The 18,046-nt window shown below is 42.8% G+C and overlaps 1 protein-coding gene across 2 annotated transcripts in view; it reads left to right on the top strand.

Annotated features, from left to right (window-relative positions):
• Positions 1–357: 357 nt before the first annotated feature.
• LOC308113757 (chemokine-like protein TAFA-2) overlaps positions 358–18,046 on the top strand; it is an 87,336-nt gene continuing 69,647 nt past the window's right edge. Inside the window, exon 1 of one of the 2 annotated variants that reach the window (XM_080470216.1) lies at positions 358–856. The gene's annotated coding sequence lies outside the window, so the exon portion shown is untranslated. Of the gene's footprint in view, positions 857–1,111; positions 1,153–18,046 lie in introns of those variants that run through there. The other variant, XM_080470217.1, reaches the window with a different exon arrangement.

Here is an 18,046-nt window from a genome sequence, read left to right as displayed (position 1 = left end):
GGGGGGGGGGGAGAAATTTGTCCTTCGTGAGTTCTTCACATTGGCCCCTTGTCCAGCATTTCTGACTCATCCAGAGTTGTGTGACTGTGTAGATTTTTACGTTTGTGAGTGCTCCGTTCTCTTTTGACTGTCGTTCTACTGACAAGAGATGACCAATATCATATATCCAACAAGCCTTGGCGCAGCCCATATGGCCTTCTCTACGCACTGTACAGTATCATTTCCGTTTATTACATGCACCTACCCGGCCTGCTGTCTTCTCGTTTGACCACGAGGCGGCGCTGCTCCACTTCAGAGCTGACAGAGCCGCCGGCGGCTCTCTCCATCTTCCAGGCGGACGCACAGGAGCGCACCAACAGTCTGCGTGACTCCCCGACCGCATCACACCTCCGTCCCGTCACCGGCAGACTTTCTCTCCACTTCCTTCACTGTGGATATACGGCTTGATTCCCGGTTAATAAGCAAAACCAGGCTGTTTGAGGTTGGGTGTTTCTCTGCGCTCGAGATGGCTTTATATAACTAAGTTTTGTGCGCCAAAAGAGGACCGGAACTTTCAAGGGACCTTTTTTTCTTGCAGGAGAGCACGGTGTTTTTTTATTTTTTTGTTTTTTGTTTCAAATCCCAGGAGGTAAATTCCCTTTCTTTGTGCTGCCCAGCCCCGGAGGTGGATGGTTTGCTATAACTTTTCCTCTGGAGTCGAAGCTGAGCGGCCGGTGCCAGAGCGCAGCCGCTTCACGGTGTAGTGTGGACGGTGGACGGGGATGCGTGTCTCTCCTCCGGCTCGGATAGCGGAGCGGCTATGAGGAGAGAGGTTCACCTGCTGGGCTAACGGAACAAGACCACACCGCAACAACAGGTATGGATCACCACATTGAGAGCCGTCATGCCTGAGCACGGCGGCCCCGGTGCATGTCACGGTCTCACTGCGCTTTAAAAAAAAAAAAAATCAAAAAATCATGTGCAGGGGGAAAGTGAGCGTGGGTAAAAGTGAATTCCCACTGTGGTATGCATGGAAAGTAAATGTAAGAAACGCAGTGTATCTGTCAGATTTTTGTATTTATTTCATATCTTTTGTTGGTTTTTTTTTTTTATGAAGGCGTGACAATTACGCCAAGAAAATAAATCTTGAGGACATCCATCCGTCTGAGCCGGGTCGGTATTGGAGTTTTGTTTACACGGTGGGGATTTAGAGAGCAAAGACAAATGATTGCGGTTGTTTCAGGTGTTGCACAGCCGATGGACCTCTCTCTCTCTCTCTCTCTCTCTCTCTCTCTCTCTCTCTCTCTCTCTCTCTCTCTCTCTCTCTCTCCACAAAAAAACACAGATGCGCGCAGGTCCTTGCGTAAAGATTTATATTTGGGCAAAACTGCGGTTTATTAGCAACTGTTGATTTAGTGGAAATATTGCAGATGTGCCAAACAACAAGTAATGTGTTAATCTGTGTTTAAAGCATCCTCTGATTAGAAGCTGCTTTTATTTAAACAAAGATGGCCATTCCAACTGTGCATGTATTCTAGACCTTCTCCTTCTGCTTTCACGAGCCTCTTGTGAGAAACCCAGAGGCGATGAGGCAGAGCAGTGGACAGAGGGAGCTTTTGAAATGAGGAGGAAGAACACTGACAGAGAGACCTGACTGACAGGAGGAGGAAAAGGCACAGAGGTGGCCAGAAGATCTGCAAGGGAAATAGAGTCGGAGTGCTCACAGACTGGTTGCTCTAAAAGAATCACCATGTCACTGCTGCCCAAGAACGTCAAAAAACGATTGCTGATGTCATCAGTTTAATCAATAAACACTGGATTGAAGTAGCTGAAGGGAGCGGGAGATAACAGAGTTTAGATCGTCATTACAAGTATGCAATGTGGATGTATGTTACATAACTATGTACCGGTACATACAAACCAAGTAGATTTGTAGTTTAGTATTTAGCATTTAGTAACTGCAGCTTTCCTCCCACCAGGGCTGCACACCACCTCCAATTACTTCAATACAAATTGCCCCATTTGCTGAATCACATTATGCTCCACTTTCTTTCAGTGTTCGGAATAAAAGAAGAAAAAAAAAAATCACATAATGGATACAATGTGTGGCCTTGGGAAAAGGATGTACATGTTGAGTAGAGTTAAGGATGAAGCACCTTTTTCTTTTTTTCAAAAATGAGATTAACAGTTGGTTGGAGGGTAGAGGTTACATAAAGTATAAGTTAAAGACAAAAGTTTATTCATCAACTTATATGGGAACACGGATCTGTTGTTGCTTTTTTCCTTGCATATGTGAATACAATGGATGTCCGAATACACAGATGATGCAAGCTGTAAAAATGAAGAAAGGCAGGGAGTAGACTATACAAACCCTGGAGTTTTACCAAGTAGGAGACTGGGTGGACATAACAGGTGGTATTATTTTCATGTAGGATTCTTTACATTGAAACCCCAATAATTTGAACCAAATAATGGAACAAGGACATTGCGATGATATAACCAGCATATTAATCATAGTTACTGTGATGACAATAGTTGTTCACTTATGTTTTAAATGTTTTCTGGATGTTTGTCAAAAAACAACAACAACATCTATCTTCTATCAATCTAACTTTACTTATTTGTATTATACTTAGTAGTGTGGTCTGTGATAATGTAAGATTAACTGCCCCTTATCTGTTCTTCTATTAATACAGTGCTACAAATAAAACATTTAAAAAATGAATAAACAAGGACTCAGTTATATAGCACTTTTTAAAAATACTTCAGCAGTCTCAATGGCTTTACTGTCTCAGTCACATCCAAGCACATGCAACACCTGTGTGGATTAAACCACCCACCCGGGGACGAGCAGACCAGCCGGTTCGACCTCCAGAGTCACAGTCACAGTCACGCGTTTATCGTTCTCACTCTGCGGCCTCGCATTCTGCGTTGTTCACGTCATAAACACCACAGCCACCAGAGGCCGACTTCTGCAAATTCCTTCCATTAAGTTGGTATAAATACTTAATCAAAATTATAGTCTCAGGGAGCCAAATGTCAGACAACACAAGGCACACCCACACACTCCCACACTGACATGTCTGCTGAGAGGGAGGATTCCATTGCAACCACAAAAACACAGTTTTCTCATGTTCTTGCACATGGGGAGAACATTTGAACTCCTTCCACAATGACAGTCTTCTCCTTGAATCAATGAGTCAACATTGGATTTATTCCTGCAGAAATGGACGCCAACAGAATTCCACTGAAGTGCTCAGTCAGATTTTCACTTATTTTTAGATGTGTTGACATGTTTGTACGGCAGAGCTGCTTTTGTTCAATGATGAAAGGCGGAAAATCTGTCGAATGACCTCAATGCAAGGGTCTTCTAATACGGATTTGTGACAGAGTACGATGACAGTACACAAGCAAGATAGAAATGAAGCACAGATAATAGCCGGGATCAAAAACGGGTGTATTAATTGCTCAACATGAGCAGCAATGTATGGATAATAAACTGCTTTGCAAACCAACAGAGTGCACAAATGATTTGCTTCTAATCATTTTACAATTTATCTGCAATAACCTCCTTTTCTGGACACATAATGCAATGTGTCAGGATGGGGTGGGATACTCCGCTTATCTAATTCACCACAGTAGACCTTAAATGTGATTAAAGCAGAAGCGTCACTTCTTAAGCATTGAGTGAAACTTTATGCTATTGACTCCAAACTCACAGCTCACAGTAAGTAGAAGCTATGATGAGTCTCTATAACAGGTGCACCTGTAACATTAATGATCAGTTATTAACTTATTCTAACAACATTTTTCACTACTGAAACAGTCATATGACACATTCTGTAGCTGCCTTCCTGCCTCCTCACATACCGCAACCTGGTAGGACATGATCATCTAGAATAAAAGCTGCATGACGTATCCAAGGTAGACCATTTTTGACCATTTTCTCTGACCAAATGTGAACAAAATTGCACACATACAAAAAAAACCAAGACAAAAATCGATCTCTCACGTTTCCACATCCCACAACTTCATATCTCCCGGAGCACCTTTAACACAGACACATTCCCTTTTCCTGTATTTGGCTCTCTCACTTCTTTTATCCATCTTTTCTATCAATAAGGCCCCTGGGCAGTGGGAATATTGTCAAAGCTTCTGGCCAGAGAGAAAGAGAGAGCGACAACATGAGAGACAAAGAGAGAAGAAATAAGAAGTGTGTGTCCTATTATAGGACTTCCCTTTTCCATTTGCCACCTTCCAAAGCTGTGTGATGAGAAGAGGGAGGAGATAAAGGAAAAAGTTTTGAGAGTGAGAGAGATGGCGAGAGAGAGAGAGAGAGAGAGAGAGAGAGAGAGAGAGAGAGAGAGAGAGAGAGAGAGAGAGAGAGCGAGAGAGAGAGAGCTACAGGGGATAAATAAAAATAAATAAAAAGCATGTGTCCTATAAAAGGGTGTTCTGTATTTCATTGGCCGTCTCCAGTAGCCGTGTGTGGTGTGCCGAGGCCCAGGGGAGACGAGTAGCCACTCTAAATGTGTGTAACCCACATAAAGAAATTGTTTCTGGGAGATCGGGCACCGTAAATTCATTCCTAGCCGCCAGCCCTGTTCTCTTCCCACCTCCCAAAGGTGAGCTGTAACATCCAAACACATATATTTTTTAGATACCCTCTCTCTCCACGCACGCACACATCTGCACACACTGTTTTCACCAAACATCTTTTTCTCACCCACAGAAATATCTTTGGCTTTATCTGCATGCAGTGTTTTTTGTTTTTTTTTTTTTGCTCAGGATGCACACAGTTTTTCATTTCTTTTTTCTTTTTTTTCCAAGATACACACAATTTTCTGAAAATACACACTCGCACACGTATAAATACACATTGCTTTACTCCCAAATGGCCTGTGTTGGGACAGTAACGGTGACAGCTAGAACAACATCAGTAGCTGCTGGGGAGCGGCGTCACGGAGAACACGGCGGGGCAGGATGCTGCGCGCACAGCTCCAGGATTACCTTAGCCTGAACAAACTCCATTACTGCCTCTATTACCCAGGTATACACAGCCTGGGAAAAAGCACTTTGCAGAACCGGTGTTTACCCAGCACCTCTCGGCCCCACGCCGCTTCCCTCCACCGCAGAGCGAGGGCAGGTGAAGGCTGGAGGAAGAGCAGCGGCGCTTCAAGGGGAGAAAACATGGAGCTTATTTTTCCACCGCTGTTTGGGTCAACGTGCAGCGTAGAAAACAATTAATCAGGAAGGAAAAAAAGAAAAGAAAGAAAGTAAATTGATTATTTTTCGTCTGATTAATGCGGGGGAAATGAATGCCAGCTTAAGTGAGTCATTAGGATCAGTTATCAGACCAAAATGTCAAATTAAAGGATTTGCGAGGAAATTGATCCATAATTTGAAAAAAAAAAAAATCTAATTAATTAACAAGTGTATCGGGAATAACATGGGGCGGCTGCCACTGCATTCAACAGTAATACATGTGTACTCATAGCTCTGATGAAATTACAGTAAAAACATTAGTCGAGCTGCTGTTTCTCTTCGTCTTCTCGTGCAGTTTTTGGGTCCGGAGCCACTGAAAACGGAACTTTTTGGAAAGAGCTTTCAAGGTGGAACTTTTCGAAAACACTCTTACTTTGTCTAAATGGGGGAAATGCAACTTTATGAAAATGCTGTGTCTGTGTAAATGGCGGAAACACTGATATGAACATGCTGACCGCAATCGTAGTAAATAGTTGAGTAGATGGACATTAACAACAACGGCAGCCTGCAGAGTGGCATGACTCTCTAGTTTTATAATTGAAAGTCACCTGTAAAATTTGACGTGAAACTTTTCTGAAACAAAAATGCAAAAACAAAGCATTTTCACTTGAAACGTTGTCCTGTAAACAGGGTCTAAAGCAAACAGTTTATTATCCCAAACTAGTGCTTTGTCTCTTTGGCATTTTGATAAAAAAAAAAGCCATTCCAAGCTGTCATAAAGACAAGATTACAAAAAAAACAAAAAAAACTGCAATTACTTTATTGGGAGCCGATCCCACCTGACTGTGGGTGAAGGCAGCGTACACTTCGTACACTCTAACCCATACCAGTATCAGGTATTTGCCTGAATAATGTTGTTATTCATAACAAAGAAACATTTGGTGGTTGCATCCATACAATTCCTATGGAGACGCTTCTTTTGTACACTAACATGTAAAGCGATCAGTAGGCAGATATGATCACAAAAACAAAAACCTTTTATTGGGTCATTTGGAGCCAGTTAGATGTTTTCTCAGTTTTACTGAAAATGGGAAAAAGTAGATAATGTTACTGAGGGCCAGTGACGTTCGTATTTCACTGACCAGAGCGTCGACTAGGAGGAATGCTGTGCGGTGCCTTCTGTTGCTGTGTACATGGTTTCGATGCCAGCGCTACACTTACGAAACAATAGAGAAGATAGAAGGTTAATAAGGGACAGACGCAAGTGTGGGGAAGTGTGTGAGGAAAAGTGTGGGTGTTTATGTCTGAGGTGAGTGATGAACTGCCATGTATCTGAGCTGAAAACCATCCATCACCCTCATCAGTGACTCTGGGGTCCTGTCATTACATGTTTCCCTTCATTTACACTGTTAATAGCCATCTCTCTCTCTCTCTCTCTCTCTCTCTCTCTCTCTCTCTCTCTCTCTCTCTCTCTCTCTCTCTCTCTCCACCAATCTCTGGGCTCACTCACTCTTTCAATTGCTTTCTCTTTTTTTTTTTCTAAGCGAAAGGGGACACATGACTGTTTTAATCCACTTGAGTACATCAGTGCATGATTGTGTCTCAGACTATGACACAGAGAGTCGGAGGGCAGTGAGTTAAGTCTGCGCGCACAAAACATAGAAGATTATTATTATGAGCATGTCATCGTGTAGTGACGTCTATTATTAAGGACTTTGTTTATTCTGGGACCAGTTGGACAGAAATATATTCATACATGTGCCGAACAGTTAATTTAATTTTTTTTCCAAATCCGTACAACTGGTACAAAGATGATCAGATTACACACTGGTTTTTATTTTATTCATTTTTTGTGGATAAACCATAACAGTAACCACGAGAGCCAGAAACTGCACTCACTGTTTGTCTTTCAGTCGTAGAAATAAGGCAACACAGTCGATATTAAATTCCAAAAGAGCTCAGCGTCTCAGAGTATGAGGGATGAAAAACTGAAGAAAAAAACCCCCCAGTGTTGATGTATAGATTCAGTGACGCAGCTCAGATATCAAACCAGGAGGACAGAACGCACAACTGTGCTGAGGTTTGCTGACTTTTTCGGCATCACCTGAAACCAATAAAGCAGCTTAAATTTACCTTTTGATATCCAGCTTGCACAATACCTGTTGGCTGGTTTTCAAATCTTGTATCAGAGTTCTTCATGCTTTGCCAAGGAACCTCTATGGCTCAGAGAAAGACTGCACATATCTGAGGTCCTTTGTGCATTTTCAGTTTGTTGTCATTATGTCCCATGTTGATTTATTCACGTGTTCAATCCATTTTTCAGATCAGTGTTGTGTCTAATGTTTAATCCCATCAAAAAAATAGGGCCTGATTTACTAAGATCCTGCAGAAAGCATGTACATTCATGGCTCATGCAAATAGATTGTGCTCTGAGTTTGCATGCGTTTCACTCTCTACTAAAAATAACACTATTCGTTTCATCAGGTGCAAACAAGAGTTTTGAAAATCGCTGTTTCGCCCGAGTTTATACGCTGGAAACCGTTTTGTTTTTGGGTTCATTTATTACTGGATGGAGCGCTGAGCCCTCAAGAGCTCAAAATAAAATGTGATTTCATGAAGTTGGATGTGCTGGTGCAGGAAGTTATCAGAGTGTTGCAGAAAATAAATCAGAATTTGGCCCCAAAAAAACCCTCAGCAATATCAGAGATGTACTGTCACCAGTCAAAGCTGTGAGGAAAAAGAAGAGCAACAGAAAAGATTCAGGAAAGATTGTATGGTCTGAGAAGGAGTACAACAGTGTATAAGTAGAAGAACTATTTACTTTAAAATTCCACCTTTTGGAGCCGTTTTCAAAAAGTTGCGGTTCAGTGACTCCGAGTGCACTTAAACTGACACCCAAAACACAATAGAGGTTTTGGAAAACATTGTTGTGCAAACTGGACCTTGCATCTCTTCAAAATGCATTAGAAACAGACACAATCGCCAACAAACATTAACAAACGTGGAAAAGCACATTGCACATCGTGCATCTATCAGCATAAACTCCTCCCAGTGTTATGCTGGGTCTGGTACACTGTATTCATGAAGGCAACATGCTAATTCAATAATGTGCTATTTTACATTTTTGCAAATAATGTGTTATTTTGCATGCCTGCCGCATTGCAATCCTGAGTGGTTTGTAGATCATTTGATAAGTCTGACATGCATGAAGTGCATTACCACTTATGTGGAGGGTAGGCACATAATAAAACTGTCCATGAACATTAAATCTGCCTCCTCTGATGGCACGTCTTTGCTCAAAACAGAAGCAGCACAATTATTCTCTTGTATGTGTTTTTAATAATTCTGTTGAATGTGCTTTACACAACAAAGGAAACCGGCAGTTTTTCCCCCCCGTTCGATGGTGTAAAGATGTGTTTTCTTTTGATTGTTGTGCACATTCACAGATAATTAGCTATTTCTCAGAAACAATAGGTAGCGGTGGATGGTGCTGCAGCATTTTATGGCAAATTCAAGGCCTGCAGGTGAACTCCGGTTAAAATAAAAGTACCCAAGCCGTTGACACGTTGCAAAGTTATTAAAGAAGCAATTTGATTTGTTGATTTTGTCGCGGCGATAGCTCCCGCTAATGAGTTTGCGGTGACAGGCCTCTCCGCCAGCGTGTGGGCTGGGAGGTGGTATTACTTTCAGCGGCCATTATAAACGGACCAACGCAGACAGTGCAGCTTTGGCAGTGTCGGGGGCTGACTCATTACGGCTGATGGCAAAGAGGAGACGTTAGCCAGGAGTCAGAGCGAAAGCGCACATTGCAGCCCTCCGGCAGCTTCCCTCATCAACAATCACGGCGGTCATTAAGGCCTGCAAATTAGGCCTCACCTTGTGTTGCCGGTGTTTTGTTTGTGTGTCCCGTCTCCGCCCTCCTGAGGCGTGTTTGGTCAGTCCTGCGGTGATTGAGCGGGGGAAAGTGAAGGTGGGCAGAAGATGTTGTCCTCCAGGCTGCGACACAGAAGTCACGTTGACGCTCTGTCACTTGATGAAGTGAGCCACTGTTGCGGGAGTATAATGAGAGCATTAAACTCACTCACTCATCTAATCTTTCTTTTAATGGTTTCAACTTTATTGTTTTTGCCTGTGCTAGGGCCTGTCCTAGCGGCTGCCCGCGTGTATCTGTGTTTGCACTTTTATCTTGCAGTCTTTGATTATGTTCTTATAAGTGGAACCACAAGCGATTTTACAGCTGCCTCATTAGGTTGTCAGGCAAGCCCACAGCACATGCAATTATGTCTAATTATGCAATTATGACTTCAGTATGAAGCTTTATATAGTGTGGACTGGTATGTTTGGGCCGGGACACATACACTACAGTAATTAGCACAGTTTGTGGGTGGCGGTGGTCTGTGTGAGCGGCGCACTAATGATAAGAGATGAAGGAGATGACGGAGGTGACGGAGAAAGATGCATGCACAAACAAACCCACTTTTATACTTTTATGCCCACTGATAAACCAGTGGTTGGCAATTATTAACCGAGCTCCAAAATAACAGAGTGTGTGTGTGTGAAGCTCAGGGCGAGGACTGTTGTCTTTGTATTTACAAGCCATCGGCTTGTTTATTCTGTATATAAGTTGCAGAGAAGGATTCTCCAGAAGGACAGTGTCCTGCTACAATACAACAACCAAATGTTAATAAAGTCGGCCAAACTGCAGCCGTTCCTCCCTTAAGTACAAATACAGGTAAAGCATGGTAATATGGATTTGATTTAATTCCTTTTTAATTTAAAAACATTTCACTTGTACATTTTTAGTTCTTTTGGGTAAAGACCACATTCACATTCAGTATGTTTTCTGGTTTGAGAGCACGTCTCCCTTCTTCATCGAGTCCGTGCATTGTTTTCAGATTTAAAATGTTTTTTTTTTAATGCGTTCATTCAAGCATCTTGTTGAAATCAGCCTTGCAGGGAGACACACTCAGTTGGCTTTCTCAAACATTTGTGGCTCAGTTGGAAGAGCGAGTGGTTTTCCAATTCCAGGGATGACGGTTCGAGCCCCCAGCTCATCAAGTCCAAGTGTCAAAGGGTTCCTGGGCGAGACATCGATCCCAGAGTTTTGTCACCATTGGCGTAAAAAAAACCATTTTCCATTTACAACTGTAAATAAGTTGATATCTATAATACGTTGTATTTCGAGATGCATCCTATACTGGAAGTCGCGTACTGAAGTCGCACAGAAGTGTGTGACTTCCAGCTCTTGGTAAAAGCGAACACCTTGTTAAGAAGTTTGACGGCGTAGGATTGCTTCTTCTAATCTGTTCCCTTCAGCCCGGCTGCACCCTTTCTGTTTTCCTACCAGACATGTTTCACCCCAGCACTTCAATAGATGAGATAAAAGACTTGTGTGGAAGAAGGGAATGGGCTTGCAGTAGGTGGTGCGCTTCAGTGTGTCATGTTTCGCCCACAGATCCCCATTGAGGAAAGCAGGCAGGGATGCTCGGCTCCCAATGTGTGCGTGAGACGCGGCTGACAGTAATACAAGCAGGATCTGGCAACCCTTCCACGGATCACATCCTTAAGATGGTTTTTCTTACTAATCCCCTCCTAATATGACTAATATCGTGACACTGCTATTAGCAACAGCACTCTGAGGGCACAACCAGGAGAGGATGTACTGTATGTCCCTACACATGTGGGAAATAACACGTGGCCTGTGCGCAAGTATTCAAGCATCAATTCAATTAAACTAAGATATATATGGATAGAATGTGTTTATGTGAGAATTGAATCTGAAACAAACGGAGCTGGATTTTTCAGCAAACAGACAAACAAATCTGAAAAAAAAAAAAAACAAGAACATTTGGTGGATAGATCTAAACAATGCTCCTCTATCTGCTGCCAGGAAGCACAGTTGTTCATCGCAGGGACTTGTTGCATTGTAGGACTTAGCGATAGCCCGCAAGGCCGAGCAGACAGATATACGTGTCAGCGCCAGCAGAGAACAAGACTTAATCGACAAATGGTGCAAGAGGAAAAAAAAAAAAAAAAGACTTCAAGAACACTTTATCTTCCAAAAAAAAAAAGGAACATCAAGATAACGTTACTGTAAGAAGATGAGATTTCACTCACGACCACTTGAAAATATTAAATCCTTGTGTTATTAAGTGTCCCCCCCCCCCCTTCCCTAAGATTTGGTCAAACTATGCGACACGCATCCATCTGTCAGCGTGGAACACAACTTTCTTTCAGGTCGAGCCAGGATAAGAGTCGCGCTGTGTGGGAGAGACAGAGAGAGGCTCTGAATGCAGAACAAGAATTCTAATTTTAAAGCCATGAATTACCAAAAGACTGCTTTCAATTTGATTGAATCCAACTTTATTAGCATTCCGTTTGCCTTTATGCGATGAGGCTGAGTGGGCCTTGTGTCCTCTCCAGGGCTGCAGCTGTGGCAGCGAAGGGCACAAAGAGGGGCTTAATTTGCGATGCCGATGGCTTCAGGGCTCTCAGTCACAAGGAGTTACATTGTCAATTATTTTAGTCAATATGTTCCCTGCTCTTATCTTAAATTGAAATGCTTTGGGTTTGATCCATAGAAGACACTCTTTCGATTAAGCCGGCGTTATTATTTCTAAGGTTCTCCAGAGAAGGACGTGGAAGAAAAAATCTGTTGAAATTAACTGACCAAAGGCATCGCAAAAAGGATCACCACAGATCCTCCTCGGTTTAGTCAGTCGAGTCAAGGTTGGACTCTATGTGGAGTCTGCATGTTTTCCAGGTAATCCACTTTCCTCAAACGATTAGAAAAAAAAATGATTTGGTAGTTTTAAAATGGTTTGTACTGTCTGTAAAATTGTCTGGCGACCTTTCCAAGGTTTTTCTTTACAATCAGATAGTTTGATCTTTTTGGATCTTTTTGATCCGTTTAAACATTTTGAAAACAATGGAAACTGCAGAACCACTAAAAAAGATGTGGTGTGCATGTTGGGCCACTAGTAGGTGCCGTTGGTTGTTTTAATAACGAAACCACACACACATGCAGACAACAATGAGCTATAAACATTGAGAAATTAATATTCGTTTGGACAGATGACAAAGTTGGAATGTTGTCACGATACGACTGGCGTCAATGTTGTTAATGTCCATCGACCCAGGCCTGGGCAGAAGAACTATTTACTACAGCTACGGTGACCAATTGCAGCATTTCCACCGTCTACACACAGACGGAGCCTGAGCGTTTGGTTTTCAGGGGCTTTGACCACGGTTGTCGTCTAAACAGACCCCCAAAACGCAACAAAAGTTTAGCATTTTCACTCGACAACGTGGTCGTGTAAATCTGGCTTTTAATTGAAGGGTGAGAACTCTCTCTTTACCGAAGCTGTAAATAATTTCTGAATGTGTGAAAGCGCTTCGGCTACACAGTTGTAAGAACGCACAATGCAAATGGTTGAGTTCCGCTGATTAAATCTATTAAATTTGTATAATTTTACAAATTTTAACAGCCCAAGTGCATTGTAGCGTTGGAAATCCCTGCAGCTCGGAGGTACGGACACGGATCACGAACCGTTTGGTTTTTCACCAAAAAAAAAAAAGTAAAAGATTGCTGCAGTGATTAAGTCAGCGAGTCAAAGTTGGGAGCATAAGTGTTTATTAGTGACACTTCATCATCATGGATGTGTAATGTAACACCCAGGCAGTACTTGTTATGTTCTCCATTCCTGTTAGATTGAATGTCACTCATCTGTCTTGAATTTCCTTCAATCGAAACTGCAGTCGTGAGGTAACGTTTCACCATCTACATTGTGCACCACAGTGCCAGATACGATCTAATACACACTGATCAGACATGGAATTATGAACGACTGTTCATAAAAGAAATTGTGTGTTATAATGATGAGGCATTGCATACCTGTTGAGGCCCCATTGAGGGACCTGCATGCATAAATGATTTGGATGCGAACGGCTTCAGATCAGCGACACACGAAAGAACTGGACTTGTCTCGCTTGCTTAAATTCTCATGTTTGCCTGTTTGTCCTGCTTCTCACTCATAAACTTTGCAGTCAAAAAGTTCCCTTGCTATTTAATATGTCGCACCCAGTAACAGGTGCATTGATAAATAGAGGATTGATGTTATTCACTTACTCTGTCACAGTGGTTGTATGGTCTTTCCTGATAGGTGTCGCACAACTTGTTTAGATCGGTTTTCAATAATTCAGAAAAAATAGGACTGGGTTTTTATTTGACTAGCACATTTTACAGACTGTAAGTTGGAATTACGTGTCAAAAAATATTGGTTTATACCATCTGAGACCACTAGATGTCACTGTAAAACAACAGTCATAGAAGCCACCATTTCTGTCGTATTTAACTGACAGTGCAAGAACAATGTCACCAAAAAACACAGCAGCGCATAAACTTAAAATGTAACGAGAGAAAAGCAGATAAGCTGCTTAAGACAATGTAAAAAGAAAGAAGGCTAATCGTGGGCTATAAACACATGTAGTCTTGAAAATATGGTAGTTGACCATATGGTGTAGGAGTGGTTACTGCCCTTGGCTCACAGTAAGAAGGTTCAAATATCACCCGGGGCCTTTCTGTGTGGAGTTTGCATGTTCTCCCCATGTCTGTGTGGGCTTCCCCCTGAGCACTGCTCTGCTGCTACCGATGGATCAATTCTGGTACAATTAAAAAAAAAAGTATATATATCTGGTAGTCACATTGTGTACAATAAAATAACATTAATAGGAAGACATGACGCACTTGTAATTAAAGTTACAGAGTGAAAAAGGTGGGTGGTTATTTAACGATAGTACCTTGATATCCCCGAGCAGGTTACTTCACAGTCTAACAATTGTAATTGTAAAAGCTTTATCACCCTCGTGGAACAAATCTCGACCTTATACCAACCAGCAATGACACATCAGAGGGTCTCCGGGAACAGGAAGGAACAAAGGGAATTAAAAGCTCTGCTATTTAACAAAGGACTCAGCCTCCCGGAGCTTTGCAAGCAAGGCTCGACGTCGTAGAATCGATTCTGAAAGCAACAGGTAACCAGTGCAGTGACGACTCTAATGAGGCCCAGCGCAGACCCTGGGACCACTCGTTGAGAACCGCTGTCCCGTGTAATCGGACCGCGCCGCTTACAGTGAGGAGCTGTCCGTGGTGCTGATCAGGCTGTAAGCCGTCCACGCTGCGGGAGGCTTCTCAGAGAGGTCGCGGTAACCCATTTAGAACGGGTGACATGAATTCATCAGATCGCAATCATGTCACCTTCCTCTGCGCGCATGACTCCTGGAGTCTCACGGCGAACCCACACGGCGGTGACAGTGCTGCCCTCCGGTTGCCTGACGAAGGCGGCGGTGGTGTGGTTCAGCTGCCGTAAGCCTTAAAACTCTCCTTGGCATAGCATGATCCTTACACCCGCACCCTTCCCTCCCCGAGGTGTGTGAGGAAGAAGAGATAATGCGGTGAGGCACCGTGCGCTGAAAGTCCATCTGACAAGGACTTGTTTGTTCACAGGGGAGAAAGAAAGGAGGCGAGTGCAAGAGGTCACTGCAAAGGAAGAGCAACTGCTGGAAAAAAAAAAAAAAAAAAAAAAAAAAGATTCCTGAAAGGTAGAACACGAACAACAGATTAGAGATAGAGATTTAGAAGAAAGTGTTTATAGCGTTTAGATTACCTGCAGAGTGCATGAGATTTGAGGCTTTTGTTGGTATTTTGTGGAAGTTTAGCCTCTTTCTGGGCTCGGCCTAATTCAATTTACGAATCCTGTTTAAATATTTAGCAACTCCCCTCCAACTTGGTCTCTCTTTCTCTCTCTCTCTCCCACTCTCTGAATCCGTGTAAGCTTGCAAGTGCAGACGAGCATATTTGTGCATATGCTGCACGAGCATGCACGTGCAAACTCGCACCTCATTTATAGATGTTAACCCTGATGGGACGGAGCAGTGTTATAATGCGCTCTGTCTCCAACCCTCCTTTTTCTTGTCTCTATCAAATTAACTTCAACTGAAATGGGAGTTGGGGACATGGTTGATGTGGGCTATCCTGTGTGTGTATGTGTGTGACTGAGTGAGTGAGTGTGTGTGTGTGTGTGTGTGTGTGTGTGTGACTGAGTGAGTGTGTGTGTGTGTGTGCACGCAGGGTAGGCCTAGGGGTAAGCTTTTAGAGGTCTGAGCAGAAGGGCGTGAGTGAGAAGGAGAAGACAGATTTGAGCAGTTATCTCTCCCTGCAGACCTCCTGTCCTGCCTGCCCACACACACACACACACACACACACACACACACACACACACACACACACACACACACACACACACACACACACACACACACACTGTAATCATGTTTAGCATGGCTCTCTCACACAGTCCAGTCTGAAAGCGCTATCACACTGGGCTCCAGCAGAATGCCTTTACGGACCGATGCTGCCTGCATTTGTTGTGCAGCAACAGCAGAATCTCGTCACTGTACCTCATATTGCTCACCAGAAACAAGCCCTGAGCTGCAAGCAGACAGAACGCTGCCTGGGACTGTGAGGTTGATACTATTTTTACAGCCGGTGTGATGAGGAATGAGCTGAAGGAAAGCTCGCCTCCTCCCCTCCTCCTTCCCGAGACACTTTAATTACAAAGCTTGCACTTCTTGTCCTCTCACCTGTCTCTTTGTTACAGAACACAATGCATGTTATGGAGAAATAGTCATTTTATTCCTCCATTTATCCATTTTGCCTGAGGATAAAACTTTCTCTCAGTGTTTTTCTCAAGGAAGATGTGATTTCGGGCAGAACCGGTGACTGTGCATGTGTGCATTCACATGCAGCATCGCAGGCAACGGTACAAATCAATGCAGGGAATATAGTGGCAATTACTACAGCAGCCTGCAAGTGAACCTAGTGGAACAAACTAACTAATACATGAATAAATCAGCACAGTGAAATGGAGATGTGTGTGTGTGTGTGTGTGTGTGTGTGTGTGTGTGTGTGTGTGTGTAGACAAGTCTGTAGATCGTCGACAGTCCTTTGCTTTCTGTGCCAGCCAATTAACGGAGTGTGTAAACCGAGCTCATTAAAGAAACACAGCAGTGACCACACACACTTTCAGAAACACACTCACTCTCTGTATCAAGCCAGATCATGCATAAGAAGTGAAAACCTTTTTGTTTTTGTTAACAATGCAGGTCTGAAACAGTACGGAGTCTCTGTTGTTGTCGGCATTGTTTTGCGCTTGTGCGTTTGTCCTCTTCCTCGTCTGTGTGTGTGTGTGTGTTTGGACAAGCTGTAAAAGATTGATTTAGAGTTGGTTGCTTTGAACCAACTGCCAAGTGCCGCCTCGCTAACCCTCCGTGTTCAGAGAACAAAATCTTTTCAAGGTCCCCACCTACTAACCACTCCTCTGTCTCTTTCCGTCTGTCTTTCCTCTCCACATGACTTTGCGCCTTTTGTCTTCTTTTCTTGTCTTACACTCATCTATTTTAATCTGGCGTCTCCATTTCTTTGACTGCCCTGCTGTTTATTCCGAATGTGGGATGAGTGCAGCCTGCACAAACACGCGCTCTCCATTCGCTTGGCTGCGAGGTGATACATCCTCCTGAAGATGCGGTTTTGTTGGCATTGTGAATGAGCGCTGGGTGCCAGCGTCTGCTCACGTTCCCTCCAAGACCTAAGAGAAAATCTTCTCACTCTCTGTGCTTTAGCAAGCGTGATTCATAAAACCCGGGGGTGATTAATCGCTACTCAGACGAGGTGGCGTGACGAGGGCCTCGATCAGGTGACGTATGACGGCGACTCCCACAGCAAACCAGCAGACGTTAGTCTGTTTGATTAATTCACGCTATCTGTTTTTCCCTGAGTGCGTACAGTGTTACTTCTTGAACTATCTCGGACCGTGCCTACAGCCAAGGCATTCACACAACTGAGTCTGTGTGAATGCTGAGTCATGGGGCACAGAGCGAGAAGAGCTTTCAATTTTTAAGCAACCGAGAGAAGAGCAGTCAAAAATATTAAAACTTTATGCAGTAAAATTAACACTCATGCTAGTTATTATGATATATTATCGAAGCTCTGCAATCAATGGCCTGAGGGCTATTTTTTTCTGTTTGAATGATGAAATGATAGAAAACTCTTTTGAATTTTTTTTTTTTAGAAACCAAACACACCATCAGTTTTTTCCAGTGCTGCAATCGTAAATTAATTGTGAGGTAATGAACTACTTGAATTTTGTTTAGTAGGAGCAGCTGCGGCACATTTTTATATTGCACAGTACACTGATGAGCCTGAACAATATGACCACTCACAGGTGAAGCGAAAAAGCGTGAAAAGCATAAAAGAAACAACGGTATGTATGTCACACTGTAAGTCCGCCCTGCTCCTTTTACCGGGTCACCAGGGATGAATAGGCAAAAGAGTTTAATTTCACAGTTTATCAGTTAAAGGTTGCTCAAACTGGAATACTATATCTCCAGCTTTTCGAGAAAACGCCACCTTTGTCGGTTTAAAAAAAACAAAACAGTACAAGACATCGCTGGTTAACCACCAAACTTGTGATCACTAGGAAAATCATGCAATTTAAAATATAAAAAAACAAAAACAAACAGACACTTTAGCTATGTCACACTACTGGGTGAGTTGTTTAATATTTACACTTTATGCTAGGTTTTTAGGAAGAATTATTTTGTCATCTTCGCCTTTGTTTTACCAGGTTGTTTGTACATGTTTTTAAATGTTTGTCATCTTTTATATGGTTTTATGTGGTACAATGAATGGAAATTGAAGAGATTGCTTGGTCATTTATATGTACTGTCCCGTCCAAATAAACAAATGAATGAAAATCAAATCAAATGTAGTGGCACTTTTGAGAGTTTAGAACAGTTTGACAAG

Source organism: Lipophrys pholis (assembly GCF_963383615.2).
Source record: "Lipophrys pholis genome assembly, chromosome: 8".
Classification (NCBI taxonomy): domain Eukaryota; kingdom Metazoa; phylum Chordata; class Actinopteri; order Blenniiformes; family Blenniidae; genus Lipophrys; species Lipophrys pholis.
The sequence above is the reverse complement of the archived record's forward strand: the minus strand, read 5'-3'. Positions and strand labels throughout refer to the sequence as shown.